This window comes from Grus americana, chromosome 25 (genome assembly GCF_028858705.1).
Source record: "Grus americana isolate bGruAme1 chromosome 25, bGruAme1.mat, whole genome shotgun sequence".
Classification (NCBI taxonomy): Eukaryota; Metazoa; Chordata; class Aves; order Gruiformes; family Gruidae; genus Grus; species Grus americana.
In genome coordinates, this window is record NC_072876.1 from 2,655,808 (window position 1) to 2,675,883 (window position 20,076).

A 20,076-nucleotide genomic window follows, 5' to 3' on the forward strand; every position below is an offset into this window, starting at 1 on the left:
TGGGGCACGTCAGGAACCAGACAAGTATTTAAACAACCACCGTTATTTTCAACTGGACAAACTCTTGCAAAAAATTTGACATAAGCTGTCTTCAGCTCCTATTTGAAATATTTTTTGCTAGATGTAAGAAACAAAACACATAGAAATATCCTTTGGGGATTAATTCTCTAAAAATAGTAACTGAAAAAACTGACTTAACTCTACAATACCCCATTTCCCTTCCAGGTATGATTTTTGCTGCTAGTAATAATATCTGCAAGAGGTTGGGTAGGTTGGTATTATTTATCTTTCCAAAAGCTCCTAAAAACTTTTTTTAATTCCTAAAGGCTCTGCAAATTATCTGTCCCAGAAACAAGGCAGCATTGCAGCATCGTTCAGAAAGAAGAATGTGAGAGAGGGCAGGTGCCACGTTCCACTCTGTTAATCTGTACATTACAGTGTTACGTAATGTAAACGTATAAAATGGAAATAAAGTCTTTCTAGTTGGAGGAAGTCCTAGTACAAGTTTTGAGGAAGCAATTAACTGCTTGACTGAGAACATCCCTAATTTTTATTTTATGTAAAACTCATGGGCGATATTTTGAAACATTTTCATTGAACTCAGTCACTCAGTCTTGATGATGGTTTGGCATTTCCCTCTGTGTAGGCCAATCCATAGGGAATGCCATTCATACCAACAGTGAAGTAGAGTAGGATGACTCAGCTGATTAATCAGCTTTCTTTTTTTTTTCTTATTAAGAAGCATGTATTTGGCTTCCCCAACTGCTAAAGTGATCATTGTCAAGCTCATGGTGTAAGTCACATAGTTTTGGTCACCCCTGCCCATAAAGTCCTTGTCATTTGGGGGAGAAATGTTTGCCCTCCTCTTGCTTTTCTGATCAAGATTTGTCCCTAATTTGGAATCAACCATAAACTCAGGGTTTATGGGTTCTGACAGCAGTACCAATTGCTATCTAGACAAGTAGCTACTTAAACCAGAGCACCTGTATTTTGCTAAATAAATCTAGCCACCTCCTTAGCTAGAACGTAGCAACAGAATATGCAGATGAGGCATGTCTCTAATTTCCAATCCAAAAATTTGCTGAATTTATTAACCATGTTAATGGAAGGAGAAGAGGAGGAGGAAAAAAAAAAAAAAGAGCTACTTGTAAAAATCTCAGGTACACATGGAGCTTTTTTTTCCTTTCATTAATAGGTAAATCGCAACAGATACACAGCCAGCGTACAAGCGAAGGATGTGATCACTGTCATGAAATGCCTACCACGTAAATGGACTTAATGACAAATTTAAACAAATCTCAATCGAAGGCACAATAATTCTAGACAGACAAAAAACATCACTCTCCCAGCTTCCCATTAAGTAGGTCTCCAAGCATGGAAAGGTTGCCAGCTATGGGGAACAGTTTAGAAAGTTAATGACAGTAAAAATGGGATTCATAGGAGACTGTAATCCTAACTCCAGTAAGCATTTGCCAGAGGCCTGACATGAAGAAACAAGTACTATTTTAAGCAGGCTGCAAAGCCAAGGGAAAGATTAACATCTGTCAGAATCAGCTACAGATGAGATTCTTATTGATCCTTGAATGTCACAAGAATTTAGAAGGGCCAAAAGGAAATTTAAAGAAAATAATCACCTATCTGTGGATATTGTTTGTAAATTTAAAGTATCTTTCCCTACATTTCAACTATATATCTTCAGATAACTGTGTGTGATGTAACTGATGTAACTCAATGTTACAAAGCAGAAGAGTATTTCTTCCAACTTATTCACTGTCAAGTTTAGTTTTGTATGAAAAGCAGGGACAGGGAGCGGTTTTGTTGCTGTAGCTAGCATTGCCGTTACTAGCCTCCAAGCCATCGATTTTCGTGTTTAGGTTATGTTGCTGTGGATTTTGTTTCTGCCTTATCTGTGTCTATCCCTGTTAACAAGATTAAGACTTTGCTCACATTCTTTTAATTAAAATGCTGTAATTCTGGGAAGAGATTCCAAGTCTTTTTTTAGCAGGGTAATCAGTATATCTGTGAGTTCAAGTTACCGTTTTTTAACATCAGAGTTTGCACAAAGACAGCGCTCTTCCATGCAGGCCATAACTCTTGATGCACACTGGTTTGAGTAACACGCTCCGTTTTGTAGTAGTGGTATCAACAGCATTTGCACACCACATCTAGCTGCAGTGCTGCCTCAAGCCGATGAGGGTTAGGAACTGCCATCCTTCTCAGTAGTTCAAGCAACCAAAGGCTCTTCACGTCTTGTCACGCTAGGAACATACGTGCATTTGTCTGCAGGGTTTTTCCCTTATTAAACCGGAAGAAGCATGACCTGAACTTCAAGCTGTATTGCACTTACCAGCTGTAGCCTTCAAGTATTATTCACAAGTTATTATTTCTGTAGCTTCTCATTCCTATAGCAAGTTACCATTCCACAACTTTCAGAAGTACGTTCTGCCACTCTGACTCCTCCCCCCGTATCTTCTATAAGGTATGTGATACCGTACTAAAAGAAGTTTTTGTTTAATCAGCTTCTGCAAGATTGTTTTGATGAATGTAGGGTGAGAAAACTTGTTACAGCAGTTTAATCATCCCAGTTCCAAGAGTTCCGCATTCGACCTATTGATTGTTCTTACTATGGAAATGGAAAAAAGGTTCATATCTAATGTAATAAAAGACAGCAAGGAAAATAATACGGTGGTAAATACAGTAACAGTAATCTTCTAATCCTGGCTTACTTTTATTAGAATTCCCACATTTCAAACTCTGTATAGCAGGGAAGTCAGTGAACCCCACAGAAAGCTGAAGTGTGAACAGCGTAAAGACATGCAATGACATCAGCAATTAGCATCGCTCTGCAATTTAGGCATTCAGATTTATTCAGACTTAGAACAAGGCCAAAGAGAGTTCTAGAAAAAGTGGTAGAAATGTGCAGTGCACAATTAAAAGGAAAGAGATGCATCTTCCCCATTATATTTTTTGACTGTAACAGAAACCAGATAATGCCAGAAAATAGAAAATGAACACGTAAGAACCCTATGAACGTTCCTAATGCAAGTGTGTTGCCAATTGCAGATTTATAAGCACTGTTGAGGCTGATAGGTTGGTCCAACTTCCTGATTCCTGTTCTCAAGCAGAAGTTGCTGAAGCCTGAACTTCATTTAAACTTCTTTGCTTAAAGGATTCCCATGTATAAAGGAGTAAACAGTACGAGAAAAGATCACAACTTTTCTTTACAAACACTTTTCTGTTTAACTGTCCTTTTGCACAGAATAACTGTCTGACCAGAACTGTTCAAAGACACAGGCGTTTATTTCAGAGACAGCTGCAGACTCCCAGCAAGGGAGGACATCTTGCACTCTGCATCATCATTCACTTCTCTGCATATTACACTGATCATCGTTCAAGCTTTGTGTGAGGTAAAGATGTTGCAGAGCAGTCAGGCTCCAGAGGCTGCTGGTTCAAGATCCAGACAAACTCCTTCCCACATTTAAATTTCACCTTAAATATCATTTCACCTTAAATGTCTGGGTGGAGAAGAAAAACCTCCTATCTTAAAACATTCATAGCAGCTGCCTCCCCTCAAACTCTGACTTAATACAAAGATAGAAAACTCCTACTCGCCCATTGCTCACTGGGTCTGTGCCCAGAAGCCCACATCACACAGCTAAAATATGGACCCAGTTCAACCTATCTTTGCTCTCTGGGAGCATTAGTCAGATTTTTTGCGCAGCAGCTGCCTGACACACTCAGGATGCTGGGAGCTTTGCACGGTGCAGACGTTTGGATTGTATTTTTCTGGCCTCATAGGTTTAGTGTCAGGGTCTCAACTAAAGCAGAGCTGAGATTCTCAGAGCATAGGAATGAAGTAACCTCCTAAATCAAGACACTGTACTTATTCAGTACAAGGAAGTGCAGTTTGAATTTGTTTTTCTGAATATATATCCTGTTGCTGATGTACAGAATCCACTATATTTTGTTACTACCTCTCTTTATGGTTGCCAGCAGTTGTCTAGCATGGCAACTCTGTGAGTAACTGTGCAATGGGTTAATACAGTAAAGAGTAAATACCTTCCACAGAAGGCGAAAGCCAAGATGCTTAAGACAACAAGATGCGCTGCAGCGAAGTTTGGGTAGGGCAGCAACTCTGAGGCAGCTGGTCTCAATGAGTGAAAGGAGAAGGCACGGAGACTTGCACGTAAAGGAGAGGACACAGTCAGAAAGCACGTGGAGCAGGCAGCACTTGGAGCTGGAGAGGAAACAAAAACGAATATGTCAATACATAGCTATGACCAGCGGCAGGACTGAGTTCCAGAGAATATGAAATTTTACCAGCAGGAATATATTGCTGGTCCTTGAGTGTGCTGCCCAGCAAATCCTTATCAAATCAGCATGAGCGTTGCACAAGCCGGCTGTTCTGTTTAGCCAGGGAACGCGCAGGTCGGGCTGGCCCTCATGGAATGATTTAGTGCAAGTGCATATCGTGTGCGTTTGGTGCTTAGTCATAGCGGCAGTCCCAGGCTGAACTTGGCGATGGTAATCTCATTCCCCTGCTGCTTTTTAATCCATTCATTCCATAAAGAAAGGTGCAAAAAAAAAAAGGATTCTAGTAAAGAGAGAAGGAACCAGTACTCATATGGCTTACAAGCATTGAGAAAAACACACTTGTTTTTCTACCACTTGAGGCACACGCACAAAAAACACACAGAAAAATACAATGAACAAATAAGGCAAATAAAAGAGTGTGAAGAAATAGGATCTGTTTCCCAAACATCCTGAACACTTATGCAGATCAGCTTTGCAATGTTTTACCCTGCTGTCAATTAATTAAGACAATCTTCTAGGCTGAAAACAGTTCAGAAAACATACCGGGAAAAAAAATGTAAATATGGAGAATTTTGCATGATGTCAACACATTTACTCAGAAACCATACTTTGATCCTAAGTAAGTACCGAGTACAAACATATGGAGTATGAAAGCACATGAGTAAAAACTCCGGCAGCACCCCAGTTTACAAAACAGCTCTGTCTCTTCATATTAAATGATGTAGCATCGGTGCTCCTGAAGTGCTAGAACTCAAAGATTAAATCCTATTTGCTTGTTTCCTTTTTCTGATCGTGTAGAGATGAGCCAAAGTATTAGAACAAATGGCTTAAAGGTCTAAGCAATAGTAAGAATTTTATGTTTTTCTTGGTAAACCACCCTAGATGTCAGGAGACACTTATTTCTCCTGTAAGAACTACTTGTGCTTCTGGAGAACATTACAACAGTCACACAGATAATACTGCAATCTGATAACTCTTTCAAGTGTTTCTGTGTTTTACTTTGTTTTATTTGGTGATGTTTCCAGATTTTTTGTGGACAGCTCTACTACAGACCCTGTTCTTAGGAGTTTTTACCCTCTCATTTCAAAATTGCACCAGATTTAAAAGGGTCTTGCTGGGCAGAGAAGGAAACCCCTTTTTTCCACCTCTTTAGTAACTTCCAATTTTTAAGTCACCAGAAACTACTGAAAAGCCTTCAAAGCTGAAAGTTTTTCTTGCACCCAACTAAACTACTTGCTTCATTTAGAGGGCAAAACCCACCATATTTCACATCTCTGTATTGGAGTACTTAGGAATTCTAAGGAAATTGGTTTGACCGCAAATTAAATGGGAAGGGCAGGTGGAGCCCCGGAGTTTGAGCATCACTACATCTTTACAATCTTCAGAACAAGCTCAGGCTTTGCAATGAGAAGGTACGCAAATATCTGCCCAAATCTTTGCACGTCACCTCATGCATAGCAGGACACAGCTCACTGCTCTCCACTGCTCATGTCCAGTAGTCGTCTAGAAACGATATACTTCTCAAATTTACAGAAGTCAAAACACTAGCGAGCAACAGCACAATTATTTAGTTTTGTATACATTCAATTCAGCTTGGGGGGGTGTTGATTTACAGAAAAATATTAACATTTTAAGTTTAATTAAAAGTATTATTCCCATGCCTTACGTGGACTTTTAACAAAATGAGTTAAATGTAGTTACAGTAAGGTAGGCACAGAAGGAATGTGACTGCTGTGGGGTCAATACCCATTCTCAGCTGCAATGAAAATAAGAAAGTCAATCTCTAAAGCTCTCGTTTGAGTTTTCTTGTCACGATTTCCATGTTGTCATGTAAAGTAAATCATTAGAGAGGGAATTCAATCACTAAGAAGGTAATTGAATTCCATAGGTCTAATGAAGGTAAAAGAGATTTAGAAATAGGAAAGAATATCCTAGAAGTTGGGGTTTTTTTAAAAAAAGAAGGGGGAGGGCAATGCAGAAAAGGACCATAGCTACTGCTTGGTGTTATTCTTCACTTGCTACAGAAGTAACTTCTACTGATAGACCATAAGCTAGTGGCAAGGCTTATTTGATTAAGTGCTTGTAAAATGACTTCATGTTTTTGGATGGAAAGTCCTACGTATGCAAAGTAATACTCTGTTTCAGTATTGACTATTTCTCCACTATCTCAGAAACCTCTGAATTAACACAAGAGCATCTCCATTTCATAAGGTGGGAGTTTTATTTTGCAATCTTTTGTCTATAACCTTAAGGGGGTTTTTTAATGGAGAAAAAATCCAATACGTCATTTTGAACTGCTCCAGCTACAAAATCTTTTATCAAGCGCAGCCAGATCCTCAGCAGAACATACATTTTCAAGTTGTCTCAACTCTTGCCTCCTTTGCTGCATCCTTCCTGTGTTTTGACTTGCCAAGTATAGACACACTTCAACTTCCCTTTTGTATTTTCAGAATTCCTACCCCATTAAAATACTGTTGAGGCTTTTGAAACAGTTATAAAAGCACTGGAAGATTTGTAGAAGATAAAATTCCTTTTTGATTTTAAGAATGAATGGAACAGGAAAGCCTGAAGCACACAAACACCAAGTATTAAAAGTCATGAGGATCTCGGCCATAATTTCTTGATGCTCTTTGTACTTACGTGATGCTCATTTCCAAATTCAAGATCTAGAGAAACATTATAGATGATGGAATCTATCTTTGGGAATCTGATCATGACATATCAGCTCATTTTTATTTCCCACCTCATTTTTTGAGTCACCACATTTTATGTATTACACTACCTGTCCAATTGCTAAAAATCTCATTTGGTTCACATTTCTTTGTACAGTGGTAGACGAGTGAAAAAGGATAACAAAACTGAAAATTATGAGCTTGAATAAAAATTAAATGCTAGCATTGCTGTTAGGACTCACATGGTTCTTATTAATCAGGGTTTGGACAAGAATCAGGATTTATAATCCCTTCTGAATAAGCTGGAAAAGTTTACTGGCCCTTAAAGACATTGTATTTTTCTGCCTTAACTACTTTTGGCTGTAAGATGGTATACTAACATTTTAGTCTGATTGTCCTCATACTTTCTTTTCCCAGATGAATTCCAGTTTGATTTTGGTAGTTTCATAAAGTCCGAAATTCCAGTTCTTTCATTTCTGGTCATTTCATCTTTGAAACCTCAGGACCCAATACAGCACGTTAGACACTTGGCAGAACCAGCTCAGGATCCTTTTGGGAAAGGTGTAGAGGGAGAGAAGGACAAGTCCTGCACCCACCCTCAGGCAGTTCCTTCGGACTCACTGTTTTAAGCAACAGCTAGGGAACAACTCCTCCTCTCGTTTTTGGACAGGAACTGTAGGTGAGCAGCAATCTTTCATGCTGGCTGGTAGTTGGGTAGGATCTGTTTCCACAGACCTCAAAAGCATCCAACTTTATACAGGTGGGATGGATTTATCCCATTTATGCTGCGGTAGTTTTCCTGTCAGTTAGTGCCCGAGATCTTTAGTCACTCCTTCATGCCAATGAATTAGGATTTATGAAACCCTGGAGTTCAATGAAATATATATACACAGTTTAAAGTCTATATTGAAAGTTCCAAAGTAATCATCACATGTCAATCATTAATTTTAGGATTTGCTTTATAGATGATAATATAGGGATGATATACAACTGCAGTATGCTCAGATAACTTATTTCTAGCCAGCATTTTTATCTCTAGCTCACTTAATTTTATGAGCTTCATGCCATTGAGGCCATCGACTTCAGGAGAATCAGATGCACATGCTCCTTCTAAGGCTGTTTTCTGTCATTTACTTTCAGAGAGATTTCTTGCTCATTTTGATAAGTGGCCATTAATTCATTTTTCCATCGCTGCATTTAAAGAGATTTTTATCCTGACAGGCAATTTCTTTATCTTTTATTTAAAGACCATTCGTTTTTCTTTGTTATCTTAAATAGGATAAAATTTTCTCTTCTGTCAGGGTGGCTCCGTGCGTGTTTAGCACTGTACTAACAGCCAATCTGTCACAAAAAGAGCTGCAAGTTTTTACTGGTATGGCCATCATGGCCTGAAGATCATGTAGTGCTTTCCAAAGGAAGCCACGTTTTAGATGCCTGTTGATGACTCTAAATTCCCATGAGTGTATTCTACATGTGAGAGTATCATGATGCCAAACATTACATTCTTAGAAACAGAAGTCTTGATTATGCTTTACAACTCAGTAGTTACGAAGTCAGCCTTTTAAAGTTGAGCTCTGTCTGTCCCGTGTCACGAGTCTCTGGCGACTACTGCAAGAAACCTAAAATTAGGCTCCTGCAAATAAGTCTTTCCCATTACTTAGCCCCCAATAAGCATAAAATGAATGCTAAGAAGTGTTTTCCAAAGCCTTATTGGTTTCTGATTTGGTGAATCCCCCCCCTGCAGGTCAAGCCTCATAGTGCTATTTTCCCTTAAGTACCCCAAATGGTCAGATGCATCATGGCCTATCAAGCATTCTCATTCTTACCCTTGCCTAGACTAAACCTGAGTCAGAAATCTAGAGGTAGATATTTGTTGCACATCCTGTGATGATGATCATCATGGTGACATGATGCATGCTCATCGCTGCAGGGCAGCATTTTTCTCAAGTCTACTGCTCTCCCTAGAAACACTCAAAGGAACATTTCAGCACTAGAGGCATTTGGAACAAAAGGAAGTGTATGAGACACAGGTAGCTTCCAACTGGCTCCTCAGCATACATAAAGCTCTTATTTACAGGATGAGTCACTGTAGATGTAATAGAGGAATTAAATTTGAGTCCATTAGAAATTCCCATTTTCTTGCTCATCAGCTAAGAACAAGGGAAAGCTGAAATGCCGTGCTTCTGACACAGCTCTTAGTCATAATGATTTAAGGATTCCCTTCAAGGCCTCTCAGGTCTCAGAATTTTTTTTCCCTGAATTGCTACTGCTAAATTTTAATTTACATACCTGTTGAAATGTTTCAGTGAGGAAGATGTGCCAGTAAATACCTTCTCAACAACTTCAGCAGCAACTGCCTCCCTCATTTCTCTCTTACTACCAGAAGCAGCGAGATAAAACTAGTAATGCTACTTGTTGCTTATTTTGGTGACCTCCATGATCCCATGTGCTGCACAGACAGCCAAGCGTATCATCCATCATTGCAAATAATGCCAGAAAACAAGCAGCAGTTTACTGGCTGCAAACCATCTGCTCGCAGTAGCCTTAGCACAGCACACACGCTCCATATTGTGACACTGGGAAGAAGCGCACACGCTTCACCGCTGGGTCAAACCCTATACAGTATGAATTTCTTCTTTTGTCCTTATTGAATAAAGCAACCACTTCTCATCTCTGAAAGGGAGAAGTCTAATCAAATTCATTGGGGACTATTGGCTCAGTCAATACTCTGAAAACTATCATTCCCTCCTATTGCGATGTTGGTTTTCTTCTGTTTCCTGCAATCTGAATTACAAAATTGGTCAATCAGATGTGTGTTCTCACAAGCCTTCTGCATGAATTGCAAGCATGAGACTTGAGAGTCACTAGGTTATTCGCACTAAGGAGCTCACTTCTGAAATATGTGTCATTTCATAAATTCAAGATATATCAGCATTTCTGTAATCACGAAGACAAAAATATTCAAATATCCTTTCTGTTTATTTTTTGCACATCCCTAAAATACGCCAACAACTTCAAGAATGACAGAAAACAACATTCCAAATTGTATCATGCTTTAAATTACAACATTCTATGCCTATGTTTATTGCCTATGTTTATTTTTATTTCGAAAATCATTTACTTGCTGTATGTGATCGAGCCAAATTGAGCGTTAATTTATCTTTTATCTTACTAGCGTAGGAGCTACTTTAATGGAATCTGGTGAATGTGCAATTAGAAGGCTGCGCTGTCTTCTCTATTAAAATATTCTGTATTACGGACAAACATGCTTCATTTTTACTAACATTTATAGATAGTAATAATACACTGATTGATAGCCCAAATTCAATTCCAGTGCTTCACTTTACCTAGTCAGGCATTACTGGAAGCAGCAAGATACCCAAGAACCTCAAGACCTACAAGACAGCCAGGTCTTACATATTATCATGGGGTTCTGCTCTCTAACAGCCTAATCAGTACTCTGTGTGCAGCAAATAGTAAGTATCTAGGATAAAAACCGAGACATAATTAAAGCTTTACCGGTGCATTATGGATGACAAACAACAAAAAAGCTTGCCAAAGCATTTCGGAAAAATTTCTTCCTTCAATTCAAGCAGCAACACACTTCACGGAAGCTGAGGATGCTCTGACCTGTTTAGTGCCATGACAGTAACTACGTGAGGTGTTAGACGTGTCCTGGTATAAAATCAAGGCTTGGTCTTAGTTTCCACTTCATGCTGGTAGAACTGTAAGACAGCAGTATGGCTTTAATTACTGATTGCTCCACCAGGTTTTTATTTATTTTCCTGGTCTTTCAAGTCTCACATGGTGAGATTTCACAAAGCAATACAATCACCATCATTACAGAACTATATAATGTTAAGACAAAAACCACAAAGGACAAAAGCACACGCACTCTTCAAGGAAAGCAAGAATACATTCCAACCAGACATGATGGAATCACGCACTTTTAATACACAGAGTGTGTATTAATCTCTAACAAACTAATAATGAGGAGCTTTTTCCTGCCCACCCCATCCCCACTCACATTTAGCAGAAGCACGTGGCAATAAACACACAGATCACACCATCAGCAAAAGTTAAGTGAAAAATGAATTGGGCTGAAAACTGAAATGCTTTCATTGCTAAATGCACATCCTCAGCCCTTAGAGTTCACTGCGGAAAACTCTTCTGTGTTTCTGAGTGGACAGTAAGTCATCATTCTGTAAAAAAAAAAAGCATTTTTTTTTTAACCTGTAGTTTGGTGGCTGGATCTAAATCACGTGCAACTTAGAGGTCTGATTGAAAATGATCCCTCCATTTGTCTCAAGAGAATGTATCTTACATTCATTGCGGTCTGACTGTTAATGACTGAATCTCTTTTTTAACTTACAGCATTTGGAGGACTCAGTCAATATACCAACACTAGGAAGGGATAAATCATCTCTGTAGAACTGTAAGAGACACTGTAAGGTAGGGATTTGCCCTGAAGGAGAAGACTGTGATTTGATAGTAGGAGTTCTTCATTGTATTAGTGCAATATTTGTAAATTAAACCTTAAAGGTTATCACGATTAAAGTGCTGGCGGCCTGTCAGACGGCCTAGCAGGAAAGCTTTATATACCCTTGTGGCTAAAACTTCTATTGTTCTTGGCCATGACAAAAAATGTTTTGCTTCACCTCACAATGATCGTTCTAGAGGTGCCACGCTGTATAAAAGAACAGCATTATTGCTGAACCTGCGAAACCAAACGCGGATGATTGGTTTCCGAGTACCGTTTCTAGTTGAAACAAGGCGGCACAGTGAGACTACAATTGCTGCTGGCAATTAAATTACTAGAAACGCACTACGCTGGCAACAAAGAACACCACAATTGTTTCCCTTTGTTCTACAGCTCTGAGAAAAAAGAAAACTGTTCTTCATCTCAAGGATGATTCTTCTCAGAGTGCCCTGAATGCCCTGGGACTGATGGATACTGGGAAGTTCTTATAAGCCCCAGAGCAAATTTCCCTACTGGAAAGCTGTCCGTTGTTCATGATATCATGGTGAAATGTAACCAGAAATAAGAAACACTAGACGACCATGAACTTTCTGAAATGTAATTATACGTTTTTCAAGTAAATTTCAGGTAGCAGGTTTTCATCTGTCTCCCCCAGCCTCTCCTACTGAGTCAATGAAAGCACAAAATCAATCCACTTTAAACGCAAATGTAAAAATACACCTGAAATGTAACAAAACACGATGTTGATGTTTTGTATATATATACATCAGTATATATAATTTTCCTGCTCTTTCAAGTCTCACATGGTGAGATTTCAAGTATATATAATTTTATTCTGTGAAAACAGCTGATTTTAGAAGAACACGTAACTGGAAGGGACCCTCCTGTGTTGGTTAAGTCCAGTCACTTCTGTTTAAAATACACCCCTCAGAAAAGCTATTTAAAACATTACGATTGTGACAGATGCGCAAAAGAAGAATTTCTGATTTGTTCTGACAGAGCCGAGTACCTGAGGGAGGAGTTTATGTTGTTTAAACATCACCACTACTGGTCTGCTGGAGTTGTGCTAAATCAAGCTTCCATCTTCTCTCCGTCAGAAAATTTAAAATAAAACATTAACATTCTTGAAATGAGAACCTGCACTGTTCAGTGTCCTGGGGAGGAAGAGTGGGTGATGTCCTGGAGTCCAATCTTCCATGCTATATTTCCAGTTATACAACTGGTACTCATGAAACAGAACTACTTCAACATAGTACATGATTTTTTCTCCCCACCGTAATGATACTTTATCAATCTTCCAGGTTTAAAAGAGCCATGTTTCTGTATTTTAGCAAAAAACAGAGCTGCCAAAATTCAATGGCAGTTTTCACAGAGAAGTGTCAAATCTATAAATTGCTCTTGGAATTCCAAAACTCTCACATATATCTTTATACGCCTTATAACCCAGCTGCTAACTGGCCAAGTACTGCAGTCTGCATTGAAATTGTTCTGCACCGGAATCAAGAGTTACAAGTTTGGGGGCTTTACATGGAACAGAGATCTATACAGAGATTTGGCAACAATTTTAAGCACTGCTATTCTTATTGAAAGCAATTAATTTAGTAAATTTACTGAATTTTCAATTCTAAATAAGTTTCCAGGCAACATACCCTTTTCGTCCATTCTTCCTCAGATTCTCTGGGGTAACTGTTTAAAAAAGGGGGAATTCCCTGTACATACTTGTTTTGTTTGGCACTCGTTTTGCTTACAGGTGCCTGCAAGCAAAGAGTTTGTCAGGACAGAGAACCACCTGCTTTTTTATGTGATCCATCTCTCCACTCTTATATTAAGCCCCTTGTAATATTGCTTTTAGACTGTTCAGCTGTTACTAGTGGCATTTTTACTGCGTGATTGCCAAATAAGCAAAGAAATAGGGAGACTGATCATATATATTTCAATTATTACCTTATTCAGACAGCCCTTACATCAATTGGGAAATACTACATTTGTTTTACTGTAAACCTCTATGAAGCATTCATGTGCAAATAGCATTTTATATATTTATAATGTGCCACTCCTACTATTTGTGCTAAGACTAATACGAATGATGTGGTATTTCCCCACACCCCACTGCCCCGGTCTGTAATCCTGAATGCATGTAAATTCTGAAGAAATACTTACTTCAGTAGGATATTTTATTAATCTCTGGGAATGGTAGGTAGAGAGGAATAGTATATTGATGGTGTCTTCAGCATCATTTGAATAGTACTGCATCATTTACTGGATTCCACCACAACCGGGAATCCGGGAAAAAGTAAAAGAACTTAAAAAAAAAAGCCCTGCTGAAAATAAACTCTTTTGTGGTTAAAAACCAGCCAGTTGGAACTCAAGTAGTGTTTTCTTAGGGTGGCAGAACAGTCGGAAAAGTTGTTGGGATTATTTTTGGCAGTGGCCAGCATTTTATAGCTCTATCATTACTGTTACTAAACTGTCAAGAGTTCACTGAAAGGGTTATTACTTTACTAGTGCATTCTTGCAAAAATATAGTATATTCAGTCTGGTAGCCCGAAGCTTTGGATTTTAGAACTTTGTTTGACCTTTAATTCTTAAATACTTCAACCACGCAGGTACAGTAGAACATGAGCCGTGATCTACCGACAGCAGCAAATCAAAAGAGCGGCCAAACCATTGCAGAAGTGTTGCACAACGCGATACAATGAGCACGTAACAGATTTGACTTCTGTGCTCTGCACTGCTTGAAAAAGGACTTGGAAGATTTCAGTTAGATTTTTAAAAATTGAGTAGCTTGTATTTGGATCTTGGTAAGAGCCAAACCCAGTGGCTACAGTTACTGGCAGCCAGCTCTCCTGTGGACAGAAATTGTGCAGGTGTAAAATGAATCCAGTTCACGCTTTGGCGTTAGCAGCGTGTTCTCCTTAGCAAATGCACTTGAATTTCCACACTGGATCCAGCAGGATCTTTTGCAGTACAGAAGTATCTTATACAACCCTTATTTACCTTATTAAATGGAATGGATAAGCTATCTGCTTAAGATTAATAAAATACTATTTCTATCACTTTCAATGGCACTCATGAATTTACAGTCAGAAGTGTACTCTGCTGAGAAGGTGTCAGAATGCTGGATTTAATTTGTGAAGAAAATAATGGTATTCCTTTGAACTGGGGTCTATATGACCATTCACAGTGTAGTAATTGAGACTGGAGTTATTTCTGCCTTTGCAGTAGCCAGAGGACAAGCATTTAAGTATGTGCCTTTATGTGTCTGCAAGTTTTGTATCTTCAGTCCTTCTCAAAAATCAGCCACGATCAGATAATTCTCTGCCAAAAAATGGCAATCTATGATTCTCCTTCTGATTACCTGCTGAACTAAGAGATTTCCCTGCTGTTGTAGCTGTTGCTTTCAGCCCATTGCTTTCCTTTTCTTCACTAGGCTTCAGCAGCTACCCTTATCTTCGGGCCAATTTCTCCTAAATCCAGGAGCAGGTCTACAGTTTATGTTGCCTCAATGAAAAGAGTACCCCAGCCAAATAGCTCATTTGGACCCACGTTGAATCACATACCCCAAAAAAACCCCAAAGTTTAAGGCCTTTGTCCTGTGAAAGGTCTTCAGATTCTCTCGTAAGCCAAGACGACTCAAGTATGTCTCTGGCCCTCACCTGGTTCCTGCCTGAATACTGGTGAAAAAAGGAAGCCTGCCTAGAGCAGAGAGAGGGTAACTCATCGTCTTGTCACCTCACCAGTGCTAGTTTGCCAAAGGTCTTAAGAGATTCCATCAGGTAAGGACACACTTGGTTCACCCCCCTAAAAGGTCATCCCAAGCTTGTCTCTGAGTTTCCTTTCTTACAGTATAATTATTTTCTGGGGTTTTTCCCTAAAATTGCAGGTATCCAGTGCTGAGGCTGACCAATTTGCTAGCTTCTAGCACACGGCATCTTTTTGCTCTGGCAGTATAAAAGCCTTAGAATTTTTTTTTTTCTTTTTTTTTTTTTCCCCCATGCATGAATGAAAGAACTCAGGCATCATCTCTTCGCTGAAACAGACCCCCCAGCAGTCTCTTATGAAATTGCTCAAGTGGAATGCATGTTCCAAACAATCCGCAGAGTCCAGTCACTATTGCTGGTGAGGTGTTTCATCCCTCCAGTCTGCAGAGCTGCACTCACTTTCACTAAATGTGATGCTACTACAAACCATCCCAGCCAACTTTGCAATTGCATTTCTTCATACTTAGCTCAAACAATGATGGGGGGGATGGGAGAGGCTAGAACTATCCTGTGCCTAGCTGGAATTTCACGTGGAACATTACAATCAATGACTGTAACTGTATGTATTGACAAAAACTCAAAGGAGAAATAAAAGTTACTTTCCACTGGCTGTTCAGAATGTAGGGTACTATGGATGCTGGCAACCCCCCTTCAGGGTCTCTAAAGGACTTCCAGCGTTTGGGGCATCATAAGAAGAGAAAACGCGGGGCACGAACTGTGTAACTAAGATGTGTGCATAGCAGATTTGTGGATAGGGCATAGACAGGTTCATGTCCTGCAGGTACTACAAACGTCGCTGGTTTTGAGTGTTTGAGTAGTGACAATAAGAGTGCACCATTTTCAAGTACTGTGACAGAAAAAGGACACGGGGCTGGTGATAGCACTGTTTAGACCAACCTGGACAGCCAAGCAAAGTAACTGCTGAGTTTTACAGCATCTGCGTTTGCTGGCACACAACTCATAGAATCATCGAATGGTTTGGGTTGGAAGGGACCTCACAGCCCATCTAGTTCCAACCCCCTGCCACAGGCAGGGACACCCTCCACTAGCCCAGGTTGCCCAAAGCCCCATCCAACCTGGCCTTGAACCCTGCCAGGGAGCCAGGGGCAGCCACAGCTTCTCTGGGCAACCTGTGCCAGGGCCTCAGCACCCTCACAGGGAAGGATTTCTTCCTAACATCTCATCTAAATTTACCCTCTTTTAGTGTAAACCCATTACCCCTTGCCCTATCACTACACTCCCTGATGAACTTGCGGTGCCTTTACTTGTAACCAGACTCGCTTCCCAGACAACGATGGGGGGGGTCTAAGCCCTCATTTGTCTATCGCTACTGTGCAAACTGAGCTCAGATAGTGACATCAGCAGGTATTGCTTCAGTATGCTGCATTACTCCTGGTTTTGGTAAGCCTGGAAGACGCCCAAGAGGGATCGGGAGCAATGGGGTGTTAACAACGGTCTGGTAAAGGTGCAGAATAAAGGTAGCTCTGTCTTACAAACGTGCTGCTCTTCAAAGTCGAGAACTGCACTTTAGACAAGGTTTACACTGTAACAGCGAAAAAGGCACAGTTCAGAGAGCCAAGCAAGTGGATTTGTCCCTGTACTCCTGCTATCAAGTGGGGAATGGTACTGAAAACACTTATTTGCTGGCTAATTATTGAAACAAATACTTCTACTTCTAGTGGAACACAGAATAAGCAACTCCCAGACTCAGCTACGCAGTCAAACTGGCCCGATGGCATGCTGCAGCCAACCCCAGCTCAGCGTCTGGATGAAATAAAGACATTGCTGGGGGAGCAGTTTTTTGTGCAGTATACTCAGAGGTAAGCACAACACACACTCTTCTCAGAGCAGACCGAAATCATCTCTTACCAGTATCCCACAGCAACCTGACAGCTATAGCAGAAGTGTTTAAATGACACTTGACCAGCATACAAGTGGGGAAGAAAGTTGTCGTGTTGAACTTAAAAAATCATTGGTCTGTCTTCTAAAGAATAAAAACAAGGGCAGGTTTGGAAAAGCTTAGTTCTTTGCCTTGTTAAACAAGTTGGTTCACTGATACCCGCTAGCTAGCTATTGTCTGGCTAAAATGGGAGTTTCCACTTACTCCGTCATCTTTTATTCTGTCTCCAGACATCGTACCTTTTGTGAGGGATGTTTAATAAGAGATGGTCCATTTAGAAGCCATGGTTCTCATCAAACATCCTCTGGTTTAGTACAGCTTTTGTATTTTTGGCATCGAAATGCCTGTGCTAACCTTTGTGGCCGATGTTACAGATAACTGTGTACTACCAGCGCTAGAGTGGGCAGCTGTGCATCTCCCTGGAAGTTCAGGTGGCTGCGCTTGGCGTGCACTGGGAACACTTCCAGAAAGCACCGTGAACGGGTCTAGTAACCGTGTGACAAAGTTTAGAAATAACCCCCTGAAGCAGCCCGTAAAATATCTGTACATGTCAGCAAAAAAGTCCGCAGTCCTCACAGTCTAAGGCATACTTATTCTTTAAATGTGAACTTTTTTGCTTGTGTTGTCATGAAGTCTAGTCCACTTTTTTAATCTGTCAGTTTCTATTCTCCACTAATTTAATAATTGATTAAAATATTCAATTTTGAATCTTCAGGAAAACTACCAGGTATCCCAAATACATTTTGTCTGTGTTTGGGCCACACTCCCCCCAGAATGCTTTACCACACAGAGAGGAAATACAAGGCAAGTTGTTTTTGTTTTTTTTTTTTTAAAAAGAAAAAGAAAAACAAGCAGGTGAGATCTTTCTGATTTTGTGTTAATGGCCTTAAAGCAAGAAGCTCAACATAAGAAACTCAGAGAAGGGAGATAAATGTAGCTGCATTTTAGACCAGTGAATCTTGTATAGCACAAAACCAGAAACAGCTCTTTGCTGACATTGCAATGTCTCTTTCCTATAGAAGGAAATAATAAAAAAAGGGTTTATGTATAAACACAATAGGTTGAGGCTGCTATTGGCATGTCTAAATTGTGCCTGGATTTTGTTCTGCAAACCTTTTCCATTAACATTTCTGTCGGGAAAGCTAACTCTTTAGAGATGTAATGAACCATCTGATTTTAATTTGGTTGTAGAACAAGGGGTTACTCTCTCAATCGTGCATAGCGAAGCTATTGAGCTACATCCAGCTCTATTTCCTTATACAGACGATGGTGACTGCTCAAGCACGAGCAGCATGTGGGAAAGCAGCAACCCTCAGCCTTGTTTTAAGCAAATTAAAGTAGCTTCGGAACAGTAAGGATTTTCTCTGAGAGAGAGATTTGACTCTGCTCATCATCATTTTGTCCCCAATTCTTCCAGCCCAATCGTTGCACAGACAAACTGCTAACGGGGCTTTTGGCCTTCCCCTTCTTTTCTCCCCTTGACGCAGCGACTGTAGCACCTTCACCCTCTTCAGTCACTACCTTCACTTGGCATCTCCTGCTCATTTCTTAAATGCTTGCCCAGCCCTACGCAACTACAGCTTTTTATTTCATTTCAGGTCTTGTCTGAGATAAGACTATCCACACGAGATCCTATGGGACATCTTAGGGTTCTGCTTTTTCTGCAAGATCGTGCTCTAGCAAAGCTAAAGCCCTGGTTGAGTGCTTTAGTGCTGCCTGGGATTCTAGTGTGAGAAAGCTGAAGAGAAAAAGAGAGGGGGAACTTCAACAGTAATTGACCCACACCCAGAAAAAACATTAAGACATGCTGGGAAATCACAGTGGAACTGCAGAGCCTGATTCCTCTTTTACAAAACCCTGTTTGTCCAGTCTGTGTGCGGCTGCCTGCCTGCTGGCCGGACACAGCGTAATTCGGGGCCAGCTGAGACATGTCAGGCAAAACAAGGCAGAGAGACAGGGGAGGAGCCTCGTTTGGTAGGGGTTTTTTTTTCTGTTTATACCCCGTCTCTGCTTATTAAGTCTTCACAGAGGAAATACAATGTCTGCCCTTAACTGCAATTTCAAATCATTTTTGGATGTCTCTTATTCCCAGGATGTCTGCTGCTGATTTGTTAACCCAACATGTGGCTGAATTAGTCAACACATAGTAGTTACCTAACAAGGTATTACTGCTGCTGGTTTTCCAGCATAAAATTGTTCCTAGCAAAGTTTTAGACGTTTGTCTCACACTTTTCCATACCCAAACAGATGCGCATATTCTCCAGATCAAAGGAAGACTAGCACTGGCACTGGATCTGCTATGCAGTGATGTTTGTGGAGCTTCTTGCTCACGGCACTCTGAAAAAAGGAAGGTGTTTCCCTGTACGTAATTCCCAGTACTACAGCCACAATGGTTTTAGCTGGGCTATACCTAAGATGCCAACCCAGAAGTAGCCTGTCACCCACGGCACTCCTATGTAATACCCATATTTGTCCTAATAGGCAGCTTGAACATGGAAAAATCCCACCTGCCCTTGTGACATGTGATGCCTGAGCTCTTCTGGGAAGGAGCTTGGGCTTTATCTGCCCAAAATCAGCAATGTGGTGCATCCCAAAAGGGCAGAGAGGATAGATGGAGGCTGCTGAGCCAGCCAGAGCGGTGGGGCCTGTCCACACGGCAGGTAAGCGTGGCTGTTGAGTGTGTGATGATGGCACGACACACCGGGGCTCCCCCCCTTCCACAAATACTGGCTTGGCGGTCCCCGCCCTAGCCCCAAGGACACCTCTGCAGGCTAATTAACTGAATGGACATCTATTTTAGCCAAGGGACTGCTTCTGCTCTCACTACACTGCAGGGTATTTGCAGCCAAGAGACCAGCCCTGGCCAAAAAGGTTGCTGCAAAAATCACTAGAGATTTTACTCCTGGGAACATGCTGTCGCCATATGGTCTCCACATTAATAACACCAAG

At 40.5% G+C, this 20,076-nt stretch overlaps 1 protein-coding gene across 2 annotated transcripts in view; it reads left to right on the forward strand.

Moving 5' to 3' along the window:
• NGF (nerve growth factor) overlaps window positions 1–20,076 on the forward strand; it is a 34,273-nt gene that overhangs the window by 13,088 nt on the left and 1,109 nt on the right. Inside the window, exon 1 of one of the 2 annotated variants that reach the window (XM_054803448.1) lies at window positions 17,010–17,047. The exons of the other annotated variant lie outside the window; for it this stretch is intronic. The gene's annotated coding sequence lies outside the window, so the exon portion shown is untranslated. Of the gene's footprint in view, window positions 1–17,009; window positions 17,048–20,076 lie in introns of those variants that run through there. 2 annotated transcript variants of the gene reach the window in all.